We start from the raw sequence: 21,447 nt of genomic DNA, 5'->3' as shown, positions 1-21,447 counted from the left end.
CAAAGGAAGGAAAGATGCACCTTCAGTTAACTGACCATTCTAATGATAGAGGGGTTCTGACCCAAAATGACTATGATCCTTGGGGGGGGGGGACAAAAATTCCAATGCCTGATAGATATGGGAGCTGACGGGATGGTCCTCAGAAAGGAAGAGGTCCCAACCAGCTGTGATCTCATAACTGGATCACCTGTCACAGAGGTTGGGGGAAGGTCTATGTCCCATGAAATGGTCAGTTCCATAACTTGGGTGGGGCTGGATGAAGACAAAGGAAAGTTCAGGCCTCTGATCCTCCCAGGGTTGTCTGCAAACCTCCTGGGACAAGATTTGTTAGGACAAATGGATATCCTTATTACCACTGACCACCTCGCCTTTTATGAAGATAAAACTGAGCAACATGTCATCAGGCAGACCCCCCCCGACACTTGTATTTACCCCCAAAGTAAAGGCCACTGCCCCAGGGTCCCCCCATTAGGTGGGCACCTGGTAAGCTGGTATGAGTGGAGCAGCGGCCATTACCTGAACTTAAACTTAAGATGCTCAAGAAAATCACCAGAAATCTGCTTAAAGAAGGACGGTAAGGCCCTCGATGAGCCCCTGGAACAGCCCCGTGTTTGTGATACGTAAGCCTATGGAACCTGGAGAATGTTACAGGACCTGTGATCAAGCAGTTCCCATATGGAATTAGTAGGGGCCCCTTTAGGGGGCTTACCTTGGGTCCCAGCAGTCCCCTCCCAGTTTCACCTCACTGTAATTGATCTAAAGGACTGTTTCTTCTCAGTCCTTCTTCATGAGGAGCATTGTGAAAAGTTCACCTTTTTCATTCCTACAGTTAACCCCTCTTGACCTGACTAGAGATATGAATGGGCTGTTCTCCCACAGGGGATGGCCAGTAGTCTGGCCGTTTGTCAACAGTATCTGTATAGTATCCTCTCTCCTTATTTTGACAAAGATAATTCCCTCCTATATGTTTATATGGATGATCTAATCATTGGGCATTTGGAGGAATCAGGGCTAGCTCCCTAGATAGCCACTACTGTTGATATCCTCCAACAACATGGCTTTAAAATAGCCCCAAACAAAATACAAAAGGTACCCCCATTTCATATACTGGGATCCCAATTAACACTCACTCAAGCCAAAGTGAATGGACCCCAATTAATCCTGCCTGAGCCTCTCACTTTATCAGGGTTATAAAAGATACTGGGGGAACTGAACTGGGTAAGGCCCTGGCTGCCTGGAGAGACTGGGAGACTAGATGTGTTATATAATCTCCTAAAGGGGACCACCCTCAAGAGATCATCTCCTTGTCCCCTGAGGGCCATCAGGCACTCACTGAATTGTCAATGAGCTCCATCAGGCTTCTTTGGCGAGATATAATCCTAACATTCCAATCTAAGGCTGGATATTATTAGGGAAAAAGACCATGCTGGCTGCCTTTGTTCAGCAGTCAAATGGGTACACAACACCCCCCGGGGGGGGCACTCCCAGGGTGTACTCTCTAGTCGATCAAATAGCTGATATGATCATAAAAATCAGGGAAACGTCCCTCTGACATCATGGAAAAGATCTCTCTAAATTAATAATTCCATTCAAAATTAAGGATTTAGAATGGGCGGCCAGAAGTTGTTCTCCCCTGGAGGGATTTCTGGGGACCCTGAACACTCACTTTGGGGAGTCCTGGTTAGTGAAGCTGTATCAAGAACTACACCGGAGAGTCCCCTTAGGCTAATCTGGCTTGGTGACTGGGGTAGGGGGGTGGGATATTAAAAAAAAAAAAAGGTGGAGACGTTGGGCCAAAATTATCTCAGGGCCAATACCTTGAGGCCTGTAGGACAGAGAAAAGCCTGGATCAAGTTTGAGGGAACCAAGTTAGGATGAGACAGCAAAATCTAGGTAGATGTCCCTCCGGCCAGAGGGAGGGCTTGGCTGTTTCTCATTGGCTGGAGGTACCTCCACATCACACACGATGTCACTTAACCTATATAAGCTGACGCTCACAGTAATAAATTGAGTTCCTGCCTTGACTTGACTCCCTATGGCGTCTGATTGTCCTCCATCATGGGTCTGTAGAATGGGCAGATAGCACACTCACCTTTCCCTAGGGAATAAGGCTAAGGAGGCCTGGCACAGGTATGGCATGCCTCAGACCTCCCCTGGATCTTGGTTATAATATAGGCAGCCATACATCAGATAGGTGTGTGGACTGTCAGGTTAAGCCACCAACAGCGGTTAACGTTATTTCTGTAGGAAGAACTAGTTTTGAACTTGACTAAAACAAGTTATCGATCAGCTTTGGCATACAGCCTTGTCACATGCAATACTAGCACCCGTGACCATGGCTCTACTTTGCTCATGGGTTTTTTTGTGACATAGAGTGCCAGGGTTGATGTGGGGAGGAGTGGCATGTATTTGCTTTATATCTGTTGAACTAAACATAATTCAGATTTAAAATGTCCAGTTGTTAGAAAATCATCAGCATCACCCTTGTATAGTATTTGGGCTCAACAAGGGATGGTATAGAGAATCGAAGGAGAGAAGACTATGACCAGCTTAGTGAGCCTAGTGAGGGCAGGAAGGGTATTTGATGCTTTGAAAACAAGGGCTTGTGTATCTCGAATCTCACTGGATGGTGAGGGCTCTGATCAGGAGCCTGCCTTGCACAGAATTTAATTTACTCACAAACACTGCTGTCGGTGCAACAGTTACATACTTACTAGAGAGTTCACAGCTCTATATGTAATTTACACATTTGGGAATTTTGAGAACATCGCCATTTCTAGTATTTTACGGAAAATGCAAACTTGAACATCAAGGAAAACTTTCAGCACTGTATATAGAGAACAGTATTGATTATAGTCCCTGAATTTGCTGACCTATACACTATCAGTTCCGGGGAGGAAACTGAGGCTGTTAAAGCAGTGAGGAGTTTGAGGAAGTGAGAAAAAGGGCAGGGCAGCAGTGGGTCGGTAATGGGGGAATTCAGTCCTGTATCACTGATTTTTCTCTGGGCTATCCGTCTTAGCACGTCTAGGTTCCCATGCCTGTCTTCTAGACCACAGAGAACCAATGTGCATCAGGTGAATGCCTCCAGCACTTATTTCACATCCAATACTCCCGGTTCTGGTAATTTTCAAGCAAGGTCATTTTTTTTTTTTAAAGCACTGTAAAGGATGGAAGTGTTCGCTACAGGTGACCAATGTGAGACTTACACTGTATCTTTAGGATGCTGAAAGTGTGGTAAAGCCCTGGACCAATCAATCAGGTTCAGCATTTGCAGCATTCAGAATCACCTATTACCAAGATGTAACGCCATTCCTTGTTTTGTTACTCTCTGTAAGTGATAAGAGTTATTACATCATTCATAACTCTTCAGAGGACTACCTACCACCTACCAGGAACTGAGTGAGATGCCTGGAGCACGGGGCTGAATACATAGACAGGGCCCTGTTCTCAAGGAGCTTTGGTCAAGAAGTATTAAGTATTTACATTTAGTATCTGCTAAATAAACACTAAAAGAATTTTTCCTCCACAAACTTCCATTTTCTTGTTTTAAAAGGATGCTGCTCTTGTTGTCATTATCATCATCATCATCATCATCATCATCATCTATGCAGGTGTGCAAACCATAATGCCTGTGTGGAAGTTAAAGGACAACTTTCACTAGGCGGTGGTGGCATACACATTTAATCCCAGAATTAGGAAGGCAGAGACAGGGGGATCTCTGTCAGTCTAAGGCCAGCCTGGTCTACAAAGTGAGTTTCAGAATAGCCAGGGGTACTCAGAGAAACCTTGTCTTAAAAAACAAAACAAAACAAAACAAAACAAAAGGACAATCCTCAGTTGATTCTGTGCCTTTACCTCCCGAGCTATTCTGCCAGCCCCAGAGTACAAACTTCTAACAAAAGATGAGACACTAAGTTTTGCTTGTTTTTGTTTGTTTTAATGAAAGCCTTAAGCCTAACAGTCTGAGCTACCTCAGTAGGTAAATTCAGTGTCATCCAGTGTCAGAACTGATTTGTGGCAATCTTTTTTTTTTTTACTTTTTTTTTTTATTGAGAAAAGGAAAAAAAAAGTTTCCGCCTCCTCCCAGCCTCCCATTTCCCTCCCCCTCCTCTCATCCTTCCCCCCCTCCCCCTACTCCTCTCCCCCTCCCTCTCCAGTCCAAAGAGCAGTCAGGGTTTTGTGGCAATGTTACAGCTTACCCTCTTCTCTGCAGCAAGCCTGGTTGGAATATACAGAGTAGAGTGGGCAGCTAGCTTGCTGGCTGCATGCCTGTAATTCCTTCACTCCAGAAAGAGAGAGGAAGGGGAATCTCAAGGTAGGAAAGAGATTTACAAATTAAACACTTCATTTGAGTCTAAAACTTATCTTTATGAGAGCAAATAACTATTCAAAAACATGTACTCTAAAGTTTTATCATGTAATACCTCATGCACTATAATTCTGGCTCCTCAAAATCAAGTATTTTTATAATTTGGTGGTATTGTGTCCCACAAACTCAAAAACAAATGACAACTGAGGCCCCATGAAAACTGTGTTCCATTAGCCTACCCTGACGGACACTAAGTCCAATGACGTGCACCTTACTGAAATCATTAGGTTCACAACTACAACCTAGAGCTGTCAGGTTAAAACTCTGGTGGACATGATCTGTTGTGCGTAGATTGCCTACAGGCAGAGAACAAACAAAACTGCCAGGGAACAGAGAAAGCAGGAAGAAAGATGATTTGTACTAATAAGCAGGCGATATGCCAGCGTGCATTTTTCAGGAGATCTAAAATACGACTTTTATACAAATATATATCGAATACGTGTCAAAGCTTTATTTAATTCACTAATAAGGAAAACACCAGATGACACACGAGTGTCACCGAAGTACAGGAGAGCCAAGTATATCCAGCTACTGAAAGCAAGAATAAATAAATAAGATTTGTAGTGTATGGGGCTGGAGGGATGGCTCGGAGGTTAAGTGCACTTCTTGCAGACAGTCGGAGTTCAGTTCTCAGCACTCATGTCTGACAGCTGCAATGCCAGCTCCAGTAGCTCTGACGCTTTCTTCTGCATACAATGTGCATGAATGTGTACGTGCATGCATATGCATGTTTGGGTACACACACACATACACATGCACACACACACAATCTTATTTTTAAAATATGGCTAATTAAGTTATTAAACCAGTTAATGACCCGCAGGACAGAAGAAACCGTGGCTTTACGAGGGTGCTGTCAGCCCTTTCTTCTGAATTAACACATCCTCTCCAGAAAGGAGGAGGGGTGTGCGTGCTCACAAGACCCAGGAATAAACAAACCGCACATTTCCAAAGTTCACAGGGAACTCTCCCAGAGTTATAGGAGCAGAAAACAACAGTAAGGGGAGAAGGTTGTTCCTGCCTGCTGTGCACAGAGCTCCAGGGATGAGGCTTTGTCGGGGTAGCCACCCTCTGGATGGTTTGTTTCTGGTAATGTGACTGTTCTGGGTCATCCCTGTTCCTGTAAGTAACCCAAATAAAACTCACCGATCACTTAGTTAGACTCTGGTGCAGCCGGTACTGTGGTCTGTCAGGGGATTCCTTTTCGGGGTAGGTAGACATCTTTGTGTCCCGCCTCCCCAGGAAAAGTCTCTCACAGAACAGAACGTGATGGAAGAGGGTCATCTTTCTATCTATTGTTTTATTGGTTAAGTAATAAAGAAACTGCTTGGCCTCTGATAGGACAGAAAATTAGGTAGGCAGAGTAGACAGAACAGAATGCTGGGAGAAAGCAGCTGAGTCACGGAGTTGCCATGATCTCCCACTCCATACAGCCGCAGGTTAAGATCTTCCCTGGTAAGCCTCCTCGTGGGCTACACAGATTATTAGAAATGGGTTAGATCAATATGTAAGAGTTAGCCAATAAGAGGCTGGAACTAATGGGCCAGGCAGTGTTTAAAATGATACAGTTTCCGTGTAATTATTTCGGGGCATAAGCTAGCCAGGCGGCCGTGAGCCGGGGCGGCAGGACTGCAGCCCGCCGCTCTGCTCCTTCTACAAGAACGTCACCTCTGTGCAGAAATTTTTTGTAGGCTGCCAAACACATAGCATCTGATTTTGCAGAATCAGGGTTCTGATTAACAGTCAACAGTCACTTAGACGGAGGTATAGTTTCCTAAGGAATATGTCCAAGCATGTGTAAGTGTTCCAGGATAACACAGAATGGACATGCAATACACACTCCTAATCACACTCCCACTGCCCACCTGCCCCCACCCCTTCCAAGGTTTAGACTGTTTTTCCAAACATTTTAATTACGCGATGCAATCCTGGCTGCTTCAAACTCTTTCATAAGGAGCTGATCTTGATACATCCTAACTGTAATTTTGCCACTGCTATGAATTATAACATAAATATCTGTGTTTTCCAATGGTCTTAGGTGACGCCTGTGAAGGGGCTACAATCAACAGGCTGAGAATTGCTGCTCTAGAGACTCAAATTGGCCTGCAAAATCATACAGAGGTGAGCATTCTCCTGCCCCCTAAAAAGGCCGTAAAAGTCCTTATTTTTTTTTTCTTGTTTGTTTTCTTTCTTGCTTTTTGTCACATATTTGGCTTCTAGTTGGCTGCATTAGAAAACCTGCTGCTTGTCCTGCTTCTAGTTATTTCTAAAATACAGTTCCCCATTGCTTCCCTTCCCTTGGCAAAATTTCCCTGTAGGAACGCTAAGCAGGTCAACCTTTCAGCAAAGCATGATCCTTCAACATAAAAATGCATGCAAATTCACACCACAGTATTATAAGCAGTATTGTGTTATTAACACACACATGGTTGATCTTTCCATCCACCTACCCTTGTGCCAGCATTAAGCACTTCACTTAAGATCAGTAAGCTAATGACCTCCATAAGTCGACGCCAATTAAGTAACAAAGTAAAAACTCTTCTCAAGGGCTTTAAGGAGTAAAAAATTAAAAACTCCAACTCTGTGCTACACATGACATCAAGACCCTTAGTGAGTACGGCAGATGGAAGCCATACAAGGCCACTCTCTGTCTGTCAAACAGGTGTTAACATCTATTCTTTTTGGTCTTCACAGAAATCCTATAAACTACTTTGTATTTTAATCCCTCTTTTTCAGATGAATGAACTGAATTATCACAGAATTAACTTTCCCAAGGTCACAGCGTTGGTGGGACTCAAGTTCAGATTATTAATAGCTTCAGAGTTCATAGGCTCAAGCACTATGCCATGTGATAGGTGATGGCCAAAAAAATTCTATAAAATGGGTTCATCACTACCACCTCTACCCCTCCACCACAACCATCCTTACACTTATATTTATATATCAGTCTTACACAAATCACTGTTCCAAACAGAGGAAGAGTTTAAAATTTACTTCACACTCCAGCCCTGTTGGGTAAATATGATTATCATCCACAGTTTGTAGAAGAAACTGAGAGAGAGATTAAGGTCACAGTACTAAGATGCATGTTGGGATGTAGTCTGGACAGCCTGGTCCCCATGTCCAGACCCCACCCTCCTGCCACACACACACCAATCCACTGCTCACAGTAATCCGGAGAGTACAGGCCAGTCGGGAGCACCTACTCTTCAGAACCTCTGAGGCTGGAAAGCATCAACTAAGGCACAGAACTGTAACTAAATGTTCATTAGGATAACAAAACTCATCAGGTTACAGGGTTTTCATCCAGCCTTGTTAAGAAGGCAAATAAGCAACACATGTAAGCAGTTTCCTCCTAGATGACTCTTAAAAGATCCCCCCTCTGGCCAGAAAACTTAGTCAATTCAGAACAAACGAGGTGTTATGGTGGCTTCTTACAAATCCTTCTATAGAAAATTGGTTTTGTTCTTGCAGCGTTGGGGTTTCTCAGAATTCCCTTGGGGCTGTGGGTAGCTGGAGGAAGAGGGGGAAATGACAGGACGGTGGTTCCTGACTCCACGTTCAAGTAAGTGGCCCTGTTAATGTGTTTTACATACTGGGCTTCCCCTGGCGGTTTTGCTAGGAGGTTTTGTCCTAAGTGGGCAACCCTTCTCGGCTATGATGCCTTCCCTGGCCTTAGCATTTCTCCTTTCTCTTCTTCCATGCCATGTTTACCCAAGCTCTGGCCATTCTCTTACCTGAACCTCCCTTCCCACTCCCTCCTGCCAATCATAATCAGCATCACGGCTAACGCTTATTACACAGCAAGCTCTAGTCAGATATTTTTATATCGGTTACCTCACGGAGTGCTCTAAACACCCCTGTGAATTGAAGTCTGTCATATCGATACCACTTTCAGAGCAGGAGACCAAGGCTTAATTTGCCTACTGCCCAATGTTCACTAGGTCGGAGATGAAGACGACGCAAACCTAGTCAGCCCTCTCCAAAAGCCCCCAACTGTTTACCAGCAGGGTGTCCCACCCTCCACCCACTTCAGGATTGTTCCAGGTCCCATTGGAACTTTGTTCACGACTCAGTCTGCTGAAGGCACATAGGAAACACTTTCCTTCCGGAACAGCCTTTCCAGCAAGACCTGGACACCACTGACCGCTGTGGCGGCTGGTCACAGTGCAGCAGCATCTGCCCGCAGTGCTGGGACTGTTCGTCGGGTCTCCCCATGTTGCCTGGACACCACTGAGCACTATGGCGGCTGGCCACAGTGCAGCAGCAACTGCCCGCAGTGCTGGTACTATAGGTGCTACTCAGAACTCCCCATGTTCTGGGTGAGGGTCACCCAGACACAGGGCAGGCTGGTGTAGTGTCTTGGCAGGTAGTCAGCGCATCTGTAGTTTTAGGCAATCCCATGAAACAGATGCTGTCACTGCCCCCCTCCCCAGGTTCCTCAAGGACTCACGCAGAAGTAGCTATGGCTCTGGGAGCGGGCTAGGCTACTCTGAGAAGATAGCTTAGGGCAAAGACTGTGAGAGCACCGCTCTTGGTAAACACAGCACACCAGCCTTATTGACAGGACTCCTCTGCAGACCCAGTGAAACCGAAGGGAGTCGTGGCTCGGGACACAGTCTCAGACGAGGACAGGTGGGCAGCTGATCACCCCAGTTTCCTCTCCACGTGAGCAGGGTAACTTGGAGATTGGAGACAGGTCTCTGGAGCTGTCTGAAGGGACTGGCTTCCCGTGGCCCACGGCAGAGTTCCTCTAGAACACACCCTTCTTGGGTGATTTTTCTCTCGTGATCCCACTTCCTACTTGTCTGTTGGTATTTCGGGGGTTGCTTCTTAAGTTCTTATAAAGGGCAGGCGTCTGTGCCATGGAAAGCCACCCTGAGACTTCCTCTGCCTTCTTATTACCTCACTTCTCCATTTGCCAGACAGGAGGGCTCCATAACTCTCTCTAAGACATCAACGACATCCACAGAAGTTCAGTAGCAAACTAAAACCGACCAAAAAGTTTATTTATTTAAAAAAAAACCCACTTATTTATTTTTACTTTTATGTATGAGTGCTTGTGTGCCTTGTGCCCAAGGAGGCCAGAATAGGGTATACGATCCCCTGGACCTGGAGTTAAAGATCACTGTAAGCCACCATGTGGGTGCTGGGAAGCAAACCTGGGTCCTGTGGAAGGGCAGTAAGAGATCTTAACCACCAAGCCACCTCCCCAGCCCCAGGGGTTGCCTACAGGAATACAGAAGGTGCTGGGGCATAGCTGAGGACTGGCAGGGAGGCTTTCATGGCATACTTTCATGCGGTGCTTGAGAGGTCTGCAGGGATGGACTCTGTTCAGGTGACCAACATGCAGTGACTGAGGGAGGCCGGTGTAAAGTCACAGTCAAGTCAAGAGAGGTCTGAAGAGCCATCCCAGCTCCGGACTCCCACTGAGGCTGGCATAGCAGTTTAATCTGCTTAATTTCTCCTCTGCCCCCCCGCCATGAGTAAATGACTGTTGTGTGTATGTGTGTATGAGAGAGGTGTTTATATGTGCCATAAGTACATGTATGTATACATGTGCAGAGGCTGGAGGAGGACATTGGATATCCTGATCTATTGGTCTCTGCCTTACTCAAAGATATTCTCTGAGACAGTATGTCTCACTGAGCTTGGAGCTAGGCTGTAAGTTATCAAGCTTCAGTGATCCTGCTGTCTCTACCCACCACAGGACTGGGATTACAGACACAGATACACACAACAGACACAAACAGAGACACAGAGTTACGCGCGCGGACACACACACACACACACACACAGCTTTTTTCATGTGTCCTGAGATCTGAACTCAGCTCTGCATGCTAATACACAAAAAGCAGTCTTACCCACTGAGTTATACCTAGCTCCTCCTTCCCATCTCTCTTATAAAAAACAAAAACCCACCTTGAATCTGTGAGAACCAAACCCGTTGCAAGACAACTTTAAATTCTACTTATTAATGTCTCCAAAACTGTACCGTGTGGAACTTTACTGGTGGAGGTGGCGCTGTCCCTTCTTGATGCTCTGGGACCAAGAAGCGGGTGGCAGAAAGGGAGAGAGGCAGCGGTTTTAAGAGAATGAAACGAGGTAGACACAAACCTGTTAGGCATGAGATGCAGTTTCAGTTTCTGAACAAAACAACCAAGACATAAAAGGCCAGAACAGCCAGTGAAAATGAAAGCCGAGACCACAGCTGAGGCAGCCGGAGACGATGATGTAAGAGAAGCATCCAAGGAGGGCTAGAATGGGCTCCCTGGCAGGGGCCACAGACTGGATTCACACAGCCAAGACTCCTGCAGTAGAAATCACCCTGATCTGAAGCAGGGTCCCGGACTTCAAGAAACTCCATCCAATCCACAGAGTGAAGGCCATACGGGGAGAGGCCAAATGTCAAGCGGAAATTCCCAGTTAAGAGCAGGGCTGAAATTGGTTCTACTGTAGAGTCCAGGGGGATCCCCAGGGTGCTGCAGGGAGGATCTTTATAGAGAACCATCCTGACAACTGAAGGGGGGGGGATCCCCAGTAGCTGTGGAGAGGAAGCTGGCGACAGCTTTGCTCACGGTTGTGTCTGACTGCTGGTATCCACCGCCTCCTCAGTTGCACTACAGCCAAGAGATTAGAGGTGTGGAGGGCGGTAGCAAGGTGTCTGATACTTAGAGGAGGATGAATCTGGGTAGCGTCCAGAAAGAGGTGAAGGGGTTAACTTTGTGGGGTCACACAAAGAGAAGGGGAAGTACCAAGAACAAGGATAATGCTGGTGCCCGGGTCCCTGCAGCAAGGAGACCAGTGTGGCTGGAGAAGCAGAGGAGCGGCTGATCTGGGACCTGCTGGCTTCTACTTGAAGATGGGAAATAGAATGGGGACAAACTTGGGTAGGATGACACAGTCTGACACCCCAAGTTTCCCTCAGTTGCAGCTGAAATGTGAAATGTCGTGTCCCCTCCCCGCTCCACCCCGACATTCATGTTTGAACACTTGGTCCACGGCTGGAGGCGTTAGTGTTGGAAAGTTGTGGACTTTCTGAAGCCTAGTTAGAGGAAATGGGTGGCTTGGGGGTGGGGCTAGAGGTTACAGTAGCCCCTCTGAAACGGCCTCTTCCTGACTGCTGCCACGATGGAACCGACCAGCCACGGTATACTCCACCTGCCACAGAGGGGTCACTCCTGCCGCCATGCCTTCCTCTCATGGTGATGTCACCGAGTCCCTGAACTGTGGGCCAGAGCACGTTCCTCTTACTTTCTGTCTATCCTACCACAGCAATGAGAAAAGCAGGAAGCAAGCCCTTGACAGGATTTATCTTTTACATACCATTCCTCACAACCTGACCAGTTAAACATGCTGCGAGCTCACTATCTCAGCCCCTAAGGAGGCAGGCTTTGAGAGAGGAGGAGCTGTCTGTCTGTTGGGCCCCTTGGTAGAGTCTCCCAGTGTCACATAGAGTGTGTAATTAACACAATGAATCAACACACCATCTTGGGAGAAACCTGGATTCCCTTCATGAATGGCAGTGTACCCAGACAAACACACACACACGCATGCGCGCTTGTGTGTGTGTGTGTGTGCTTAACCTACTACCATGAGGACAAAATAACAATTATTTATATTTATCTCCCTTTAGGGCACCTAGAAGAGGTCCATAAACTAAATTATGTCTTTTCTAAAGACTGCTGGCCAGGTTCAAGGAAAACCACGGATTCCGCAGCCATTTGGAGGATTCGAATGTATGAAATTCATTCACTAAGCGCGTGCTCAACAAGAGTGTCCAAGAGAGGCAATAATGAGACTGACACGGGACAGTACTGGGGGGGAGGGGGAACTGCTCAAGGCAGGAAGGGACTGAGGGAAAGGACCAAAGGACACTTACTCCATCAACACTAGCGTTTCCACGGACCCAGGTACGCCTCAGGTCCAGCCTCTGGTTGAAAAAAAAAAGTTTGGAATTCACTAGTAAAACCAAATGAGAGACCTGCCTGCCTTTGCCTTCCAAGTGCTAAGATTAAAGGCTACATTGGTTGACTATTTTTTTTTAAATCAGTTTGGGTGTCTTTTTTTTATAATACTTAAGTTTCTAGATCAATTCATTGGCTCAAGTTATAATAAAAGTGACATATTTTCAATGGAAAAAATAGAAGTAGGAAATATTATTGAAATGTGATCGAACAAAGTGAAGGTTTTCGATCCTATAGGGAAGGGAAAGGGGGGTGTGCTTGTACTGGGGGGGGGGGGGGGGGGGGGCAAAAGAAGCTGATGGAGGCACCAGTAAAGCTGTGGTTCTTTCTGGAAACGAGGCTCCCACTGACTCTCCACCATTAGCCCCTTTTATCACAAACTCAGAAACCCACTGTGAGCTTAAAACCATTATTTAACCTCATGGACTCTCTACCCCTCACTGTAAAGAGCAGGCTACCTTATAAATCACACCTGCGAGGGGTTAACAAGCCCTCAATAAACGTCAGTGCTCGCTGTGACGCTGACATTGCCTGTGGAGATCTCACTTTCCACAGCCACACGCCTGGGCAGACGCCCCTGGAAAACGATATGAGAGCGAGGTCCCGGAAAACGATATGAGAGCGAGGTCCCGCAGACAGACAGGAACAGCCTGAAGAGCCTGGGTATCTCAGATCAGGCACCAGGCACATCAACAAGCCGGCAGATAATTCCAGCCCTGAGCTGTTGAGTTTACCCTGTGACCACCACGTGGAACGGGGCCAGGCCACGTAGCCAAATTCCAGACTCGAGAAACGGCGGGAGATAGATAACAAACAATCACTGTCGTCTGAAGTCATTAAGCTTTGGGGTGGGTTGACACACGGCATCAGATAACCAGAACACTGGGGTCAATCCCGTCTTTTATCCACCCTTACCAGAAACTACGTCAAACCATAGGAGTGCCGCCCCATCCTGCACAGGGAAGCAAGAAGCTGGAGGCTTCAGGGAGCAACCACAGCTCACCTTCTAAAGGGACCCTGCGTCTGTCTCAGTGCTCCTTAGCCTGAAACTGACTGCCTGTGCTGCTGGCACAAAAGCAGACCATGGGAATGTGCGTGGGCTGAGCAACGAGTAATACTCAAAACCAGTGCAGCCCACACGTATAGACTTGGCTCCTTCCCCATGAAGGGGGTCTATGGGCAGAGGACACTAAGATACACAGGGTGTGGCGAGAATATGGACGACAGTCTGAGTCTGAGTGAGGGCGGGAGGTAGCTGCGGACAGAGTCAAACCCTAAGCACACAGGTAAGGAGTTTCGCTTAGAAGGAAGGCAACTGGGTTCCAACAGCAGTGTGTAGTATTTTGTTAGGGTACTACGGAAGGTCCCTCTGAGGACATTTTAATACTTCTGTTAAAACTTGTGGGACTGCCGGGTGGTGACGGCACACGTCTTTAATCACAGCATTTGAGAGGCCGGGGCAAGTGGATCTCTGTGAGTCCACAGAGAAACCCTGTCTCGAAAAAACAAAACAAAACAAACAAACAAAAACCAACAAAAAAAAAAAAAAAAAAAAAACAAAAACTAAACCCAAACCCAAACTACGCAAAATGGAAAAATTTTGATATCAAGGAATAAGGTATCATAATAAATGTGAAGGCCCAAGTATGAGGAGGGGCACAGAACTCTGCTCCGAGCTTCCATGATGCCAGAGGTGCTCAGTTTTTGTTTTCCTTTTTGATACACATGCATGAAATATTTTGCTTAAAAAGTCGAAGCTATGAAGGAATGGGGTGCAGCTCAGTGGTAAGAAATTTGCTCCTCAACACACACACACACACACACACACACACACACACACACACACACACCATACAAACTGACCATATTGAAACTTTGTATGGTAGAATGCGGGTCTGGAGGGGTGGCTCAGTCGCTAACAGCACTTGTTGCTCTCATAGGAGACTTGGCCTTGGTTCCCAGCATGTAGGTAGTGGCTCTAACAACCTTTAACTCCAGTTCTGGGGACTCTGATGTCCTTTTAACCTCCAAGGGCACCAGCACAGTGTGGCAAACAGACAAACACGCAGATAGAGCATTCAATACATATAAAAAAATAAATAACATCTTTTATAATGTAATGCAGGACTGGTTATGTTTTGTTCAAATTTTAGCATGTTTATTGTCAATTAGTTAATTTCTATACTGGGCACTGTTCACTCCCCCAAATCTCTTGGCACACTTTTTCTTGGTCCAGTCTTTGTCAGTACGGCATGTCAGCTTCTCCCTCTTCTTACACTGCCCGCTCTGGCCTCACTCGGCCACCACCCTATGGAATACCAGGTGAAGCCCCCCGAGCCATTCTAGCGCACACACACAGTCTTGAAAGACCCCACCTGGAACACCTGGCCAGCAGGTGCCTAGATAAGACTCATCAGAGCAGAGGGACAGATAAGGAATGCCCTCTCCACCTGTCTCCTGTCTCCAGCCTGTCTCGGAGATCCCACTGCTACCTCTGTGCCTTAAAACCCCTAACTCTCTCTTCCTACAGAGTCGCACTGTTTACTCTGGGGATTTCTTTGGCTACTGTAGTGAATTACCCAAGTTAAATTGTATCATTTTATAGCTTTATGGTCAGGTGTCCGCGGTCTGGAGGATGTAGGGGAGAACGGGCTTCCGTGCCATGCCTCCTTGGTGCCATGCCTCCTTGCTCGAGGTCGCACACACTCGCAGGCCCATGCCTTCCTTCCTCCATCTTCTGTCAGCAACAGTGCCTCTGGTGGTCCGTCCACAGCTGCCTCAGCTCCTGACCACCATGCGAAAGTTCTCAGCTTTTAAAGGACTGGTGCACAGAGGGGAGGCCACCCAGATAACCTGCCACCTCAAGGGTAAAGTGACACCGCCACAGGTTATGGAGACTAGAACGTGAACTATGTGCGGGCCGCTGCTCTGCCTACCACACTTGCATCCACGTTTGCTGGGCGGCCGACATACAACTCTGACTCGGTAGGTCCCAACTGACCTCCACTCTCCAGCACTCAGCCTGCTGTTTTCTGCAACCTAGCAGAGAGCAACTCCATCTTCTACTTCATGTAGGGGCATCTTTGGCTTCTCTCCCATGTGCATATATCACATCCAAGTCACAAAGAAAAGAGACTATCTTTAAAATATATCTAGACTCCGGACCCCTTCCCACAACCTTGCACTGGGAGGCCTGCCGTCATTACTAATTGGTCTTCCTGCTTCTCTCCTGGAGTCTATTTTCAGGGCAGCCAGTAAGACTGTTTTTAAAGCTAAACAAGCCCATTGCTTCTGCAATGAAAACACGCAATGTTCCCATAGCTCCCCTGGAATAAGAGCCAGAACCCTTCATGGTCTCTGCCCCCCACTAACTTCCCTTTTCCTTTCTGACCTCATTTCCCACTTGGCTCCGTATTTTCTGCATTCCAGCCACAGTGGCCACCTTGCAGCCCCTCTGTCCCCCAGGTATACCACCTTAGAATTCTGTTCTTGTTTTCTCTTTGCCAGCTCTCTGACTCTGTTGGTGTTCCATTACTGATATGTCAAATCGCCACAGAAGGAGGAGGTTCAGACAGTACCACCTACTATGTCAGTCCTGTAGGTCCCAGGCCTGGGTGCAGCATCAGCTGAGCCTTTGGCTTCAATTCTCAAATGGAACAGTTTTGAAGCCCACCAAAAGCATCTTCTTCTGGTTGCTTCTGGTTTTTGGCTGGATTTGGTCTCTGCTAGGCCCCTGGGGGCAGTGAGTGGGAAAGCTGATCTATTTCCTCAAGGCTGTTCCCTGTCCTCTGTACGCTTCCCCGTGGCCCCTTATGCCGATTTGGAATCAAATCTCACCAACCTCTCAACACTTCCATACACTAACCAGTGCCGGATTTTTTCTTCTTCTACTCTTAGGGACATCTCCTGTTTTAAGATATTTAACTGTGACTGCACCCAGAAAGTCTGTTTAGCCTGGCCATTTAACCCATTCATAGGTACTTACACTACAGCCACGTTCTCCGCTTCTCATTTCCTCCGGATCCCTCCTTTTCTGCTCCGGTTTTCGTAGTCCCTCAGCTTTTACTACCTTGCTTTCTGACAGCAGAGAAATCAACTCTGTACAGCAAGAACGTCTGTTCTGCACGACAACATGCCAAAGACAGCCTAGCAGACAGCTCGACAAGCATTTCTGCAAGGAGGGAGTGACCCTATCGGAGACTATTTTCTAACTCACTTCTGCAGGACTTCGTGGTTGCCAGCCTTCCTTTTGCTTTTAACAGCGTGGACGTACTAAGCAGAACAGATTCTGCGCTGACGGCAGGGACGATGGGTAAACGACAAACACTTTTTCTCTAGATATATCCTGTGACTGCTGTCCACAGCATCAAATCAGCTTGATTCTCGCTGATAGAGATGTACAGAAATGCCCGATGAGGGAAATGTGTCTAATTACAATTTCTATAACAATAAGAAATATAATGGTTTCTTTTCAGACCATTATCCAAGCATAGAAGCAAAACAAATTGAGTTGTTGAGTTAACCTCATCTCAACATGCCTAGAAAATAAATGGACTAAATCAGTCATAATAAATGTTTTCCAAAAATCTCTACAAACTGAAAAGTTGAACCACACTGATTTAAGGCAGAACCATGAGAAAAAAGGGAAAGCTGCTTAGATTTAAAGCACAGCTTGTCCCCAGCAAGCTTAAATGAAGCTAGAAAGAATGGAAAGAAAGGGGAAAAAGTCGAGGTAACAGACATGAGGTGACCATAAGTGGGTTCTAGAACCAAATGCATTTTAGAAATAAGACCCAAACTTTATAGAACCACTGTCCTATAAACCGAAGCTCAGAAGAGAGCACCCCTCTCATCTCACACAGCTGGTCAGCGATAAAAGACTACTGTAGAATACAACAGTGAAAACCAACCAAATCTCCATTCCTTGTTTCATCATAGTTATTAGTTTTCTGATTTTGTTTTGTCCCCGGGTCTCATGCAGTCCAGGCTGGCTCTAAGGCTGGTCTGGAACTCCGGACCCTCCAGTCTCCACCTCCCAAGTGATGGCAGGGGCACCACCACACCTGGCTTTCTGCTATCTCCTTGGGCAATGTTCATCTAATGGTCTGAATCTCTGCTTCAGAAAGCTGAGTCTGTCTGGCGTGTATGTTAGCAAACAGTGAGACTGCCTGCCCGTCTGGTGCTTGTCCCAACTAGGTCAGGATGCCTCATCTCAGGAGCAGCGTTCTTGACAGGGGACAGTCCCCAAGGAGCCTGGCCACGAGCCTTGCAGCTTCACAGTGGCTCTTGGAGGGCTGCTTAGGGCATCGGTGTGCCAGGACAAACTGATGAGACCACACTTCAGCAAACCAAGAGGGTCAAATGCGGTATTGCCTAAGTAGATTACCTAGACGCTAATGGAGAAAAATGAACGTCAATGCAAAGATCCTGACAAAAATCTGTATTTATAGACACAAACTCGCTGCCTGTAGAAAGGCCAAAATGAAGGAAATCATATTTTAAGAGAATAAATCATATATATTTTTAATGAGATTCTCACAGAAACACAAAGGCAGCAGGAATTGATGGGAAATAGTTTCTAAATATATCAAATCATCACCCACTGCCTTCTGAATACCTACAACAGGAAAGAAAAACATTGCAATAATGCAGATCTATATTTAACACAGAGGCAAGAGCTCATTTGTTTGGTATTTCTCAATGCTCTTCCATTCACTATTGAGCAGCTGGTATTTTCTTTTTTAAAAAAAATCAAGAGATTGGTTTATTAATGGAATATACACAGAGTGACTTACTCAATGGGAAAGCACTGCTGTTGGGGAGAAGGAGAAAATAATGTATTTTTGGATCCACCAATCATCTGACCTCACCATGGTAACGGGCTGTGTTCCCTAACTTTCCAGACTCATACTTGAGTCAAAATGACCATGGTAGTAATTTGAACCAAATCCCCTATCTTATACATGGAGAAACTAAAGCTTAAGGAGGAAGACACCCTAAGGCTCCTCACTCAACAGGACTGACGTGGAGTCATTACACTTTATGACCTCAGTGTCTGCACCCCTAAAATCCGTACGATGGAGCCCTAACCTCCAAAGTGACCCTGTTAAGGTGAGGCCTTCTGAGGGCTTCTCATCATGAGAACACAGCTGGGATCCACGCCTTTACCAAAGAGAGTCCACAGACTAGTCCCATCCTGCCGTGCAAGGGCACAGCCAAGACAGCACACGCTAGAACCAGAGCCCCACCCTCACCGCATGTCAATCTGCCCGTGTCTTGATCTTCGGCTCCCCCTCCCTGAACTGTGGAGAATGGACTTGTGCTGTTTGTTAAGCCCCCTCGCTTCTGACATTCTCTTATAGCAGCCTGAAGAAGCTAGGACGTCACTGCAGAAAAAATGGCAGATGTCAGTTTCTGTCTGGCTCCCATTTGTTTTTTTTTTTAATTAATTTATTTATTTATTAAAGATTTCTGTCTCTTCCCCACCGCCGCCTCCCCTTTCCCTCCCCCAATCAAGTCCCCCTCCCTCATCAGCCCAAAAAGCAATCAGAGGTCTCTGCCCTGTGGGAAGTCCAAGGACCACCCACCTCCATCCAGGTCTAGTAAGGTGAGCATCCACGAAACTGCCTAGGCTCCCACGAAACCAATAGGTCCAGTAGAATCAAAAACCCGTTGCCATTGTTCTTGAGGTCTCAGTAGTCCTCCTTGTCCGCTATGTTCAGCGAGACCAGTTTTGATCCAGGCCTTTTCAGACCCAGGCCAGCTGGCCTTGGTGAGTTCCTGATACAACATCCCCATTGTCTCAGTGTATGGTTGCACCCCTCGCGGTCCTGAGTTCCTTGCTTGTGCTCTCTCTCCTTCTGCTCCTGATTTGGACCTTGAGATTTCAGACCGGTGCACCAATGTGGGTCTCTGTCTCTGTCTCCTTTCATCTCTGGCTCCCATTTGTAAACTATATAAAACTGTGTCGGTGGTTAAAATTTCCATGCTTTTCACATGATTGATAAAGAACTCTCCAAGTATTTTTTATAGTTAGAATTGCAGTATAACTTGAATATAGGTATGTTCCATACTGGCTCAGGTGAGTCTAGAGCTTTAGCCTGTTTGCTTTCAAGCAAGCAGGCTTCATGAAAGAAAGCAGATAAGCCATGCGCATCGTGCAGACCTCTATGAAGATTTCTCATTTGTTTATTTATTTATTTTTTCCGAGACTGGGTTTCTCTGTGTAGCCGTGACTGTCCTGAAACTCACTCCGGAGACCAGGCTGGCCTCAACCTTAGAGATCTGCCTGCCTCTGACTCCTGAGTGCTGGGATTAAAGGTGTGCGCCACTACTGCCTGGCATTTTTCTAGTTTATTTAAAGATTATTTTAAACCTCGGATACTTAATATTTATGAATAATCTTTGATGGTTTTTACTTCCCCCACTTTCGTATATAGGTATGTCTACATTTATGCATAGGTATGTATCTGTGAATATTTGGAAAGAACATGTTATGAACTTATATTTGGTAGGGGAAGACATAATAAAATTTTCTATGACTATTTGGAAAGAATGTTATGAGCTTATATTTTGTAGTGAAAAACATAATGAAAATCAAATCAATGTAACTTTTAGCTAAATATTTCTAAGTGGAATTGATCTTGAACCCCAACCAGACAAGTGCAGATTCTCAATACTTTACAGGGAAATCTTTCATTCATTTGCCTAACATGTATTACACATGCTAATTGTGTGTTGTTCACAACTTAACTACTGCTGAAGTACAACATAGTGGAGAAAAGTGGTGGGGGGGGGTCCTAGCTGTGGTGCAGCCAATGCACCAATAGTGGGGAAGGATGGAGGGAGAGGACCAAGTATGGGGAAAAGGGAAGAGGAGAAAACCGTCAACAGCAGTCTGAGAAAGAACTACTGAGCTCGCTTCAGCAGCACATAACTAAAACTGGAACGACAGAGAGAAGACTAGCGTGGACCCCGCGCAAGGACGGCAGGCCAGTTTGTGAAGTATCCCCTATTTCTTTCCAGCTGTCTTCAGGAACTTACAGCTGGATGTTTTGCTTGATGGAAAAATAACTTCGCTGTCTTAATTTTTTAAAGTATGAAGTCACAAGCTTGTTAAATATTTCCCAGGCACCGTCTTCTGTATGCTGACTGCTGGTTATCTTCCTTTTGTTGACTAGCTCTGATTATTGTGCTTACTGATTCTTTCCTCCTTAAAGATTACAAAAATTAAAACTGACCAAAATAAAAAAAAATTTTTTTTGCCTACTTACGGGACCCTTTTCCTCCTACTGGGTTGCCTTGTCCAGCCCTGACGTTACAGTATGTGCCTGGTCTTATAGTCGCGTATTATGCCATGTTTGGCTGATGTCCTCGGGAAGCCTGCTCTTTCAGAGGGGAGACAGGGGGAGGGTAGATCTAGGGAGAGATGACGTGGGAGCAGAGAGATTGGGGGGAGGAGAAGATGGGGAAACTTCTGTGTCGGGATACAATATATGAGAGAATATTAATAAAAAAGAATTTTGGCAGCAAAGACAAAGTGTTTCACAGGGTGGTCCGCGCATGCATAAAAAGAGTGACCAGGGGGCTGGAGAGATGGCTCAGTGGCTAAGAGCATTGCCTGGTCTTCCAAAGGTTCTGAGTTCAATTCCCGGCAACCATATGGTGGCTCACAACCATCTGTAATGAGGTCTGGTGCCCTCTTCTGGCCTGCAGGCATACATGCAGACAGAATATTGTATGCATAATATATATATATGTATATATGTATATATATATATGTATATATAAAAAGAGTGACCAGGAACGGAAGGGTTCAGTCAGGTGCTGGCAGAAAGAAATGTGAGGGTCCCTTGCATGTACCATGACACACAAGTGCTGAGTTCAGAAGACACCGTGAGGGAGGGAGTTGATCCTTCTCTCCCGTGGGTTCTGGGAATCAAACTTTGGTCACCATACTCGCGGTACGCACACGCAGTCACACGCTGAGCCACACCGCTGGCCTCATGAATGAACAACATGATTATATTCAATGTTAACCAATGAACTCTGAAGTGTACTTTCTTTAAGAAGTTGTCATTAATACAATGTTAATATAGTTACTTCCTC

The 21,447-nt window shown here is 46.1% G+C and overlaps 1 protein-coding gene and 1 non-coding gene across 2 annotated transcripts in view; one reads left to right on the top strand and one right to left on the bottom strand.

Annotated features, from left to right (window-relative positions):
* Pcgf5 (polycomb group ring finger 5) overlaps positions 1–21,447 on the bottom strand; it is a 113,604-nt gene that overhangs the window by 75,105 nt on the left and 17,052 nt on the right. The window lies entirely within an intron of this gene.
* On the top strand, positions 20,255–20,358 carry LOC126512951 (U6 spliceosomal RNA). The gene has a single exon (XR_007595211.1). It is a non-coding gene; the product is annotated as a U6 spliceosomal RNA (small nuclear RNA).

The sequence above is a fragment of the Alexandromys fortis genome, unplaced genomic scaffold, assembly GCF_014885135.2.
Source record: "Alexandromys fortis isolate MF-2015 unplaced genomic scaffold, M_Fortis_MF-2015_v1.1 scaffold_10, whole genome shotgun sequence".
Classification (NCBI taxonomy): Eukaryota; Metazoa; Chordata; class Mammalia; order Rodentia; family Cricetidae; genus Alexandromys; species Alexandromys fortis.
Note: the sequence above shows the minus strand (reverse complement) of the source record. Positions and strands in the feature narration are given on the sequence as shown.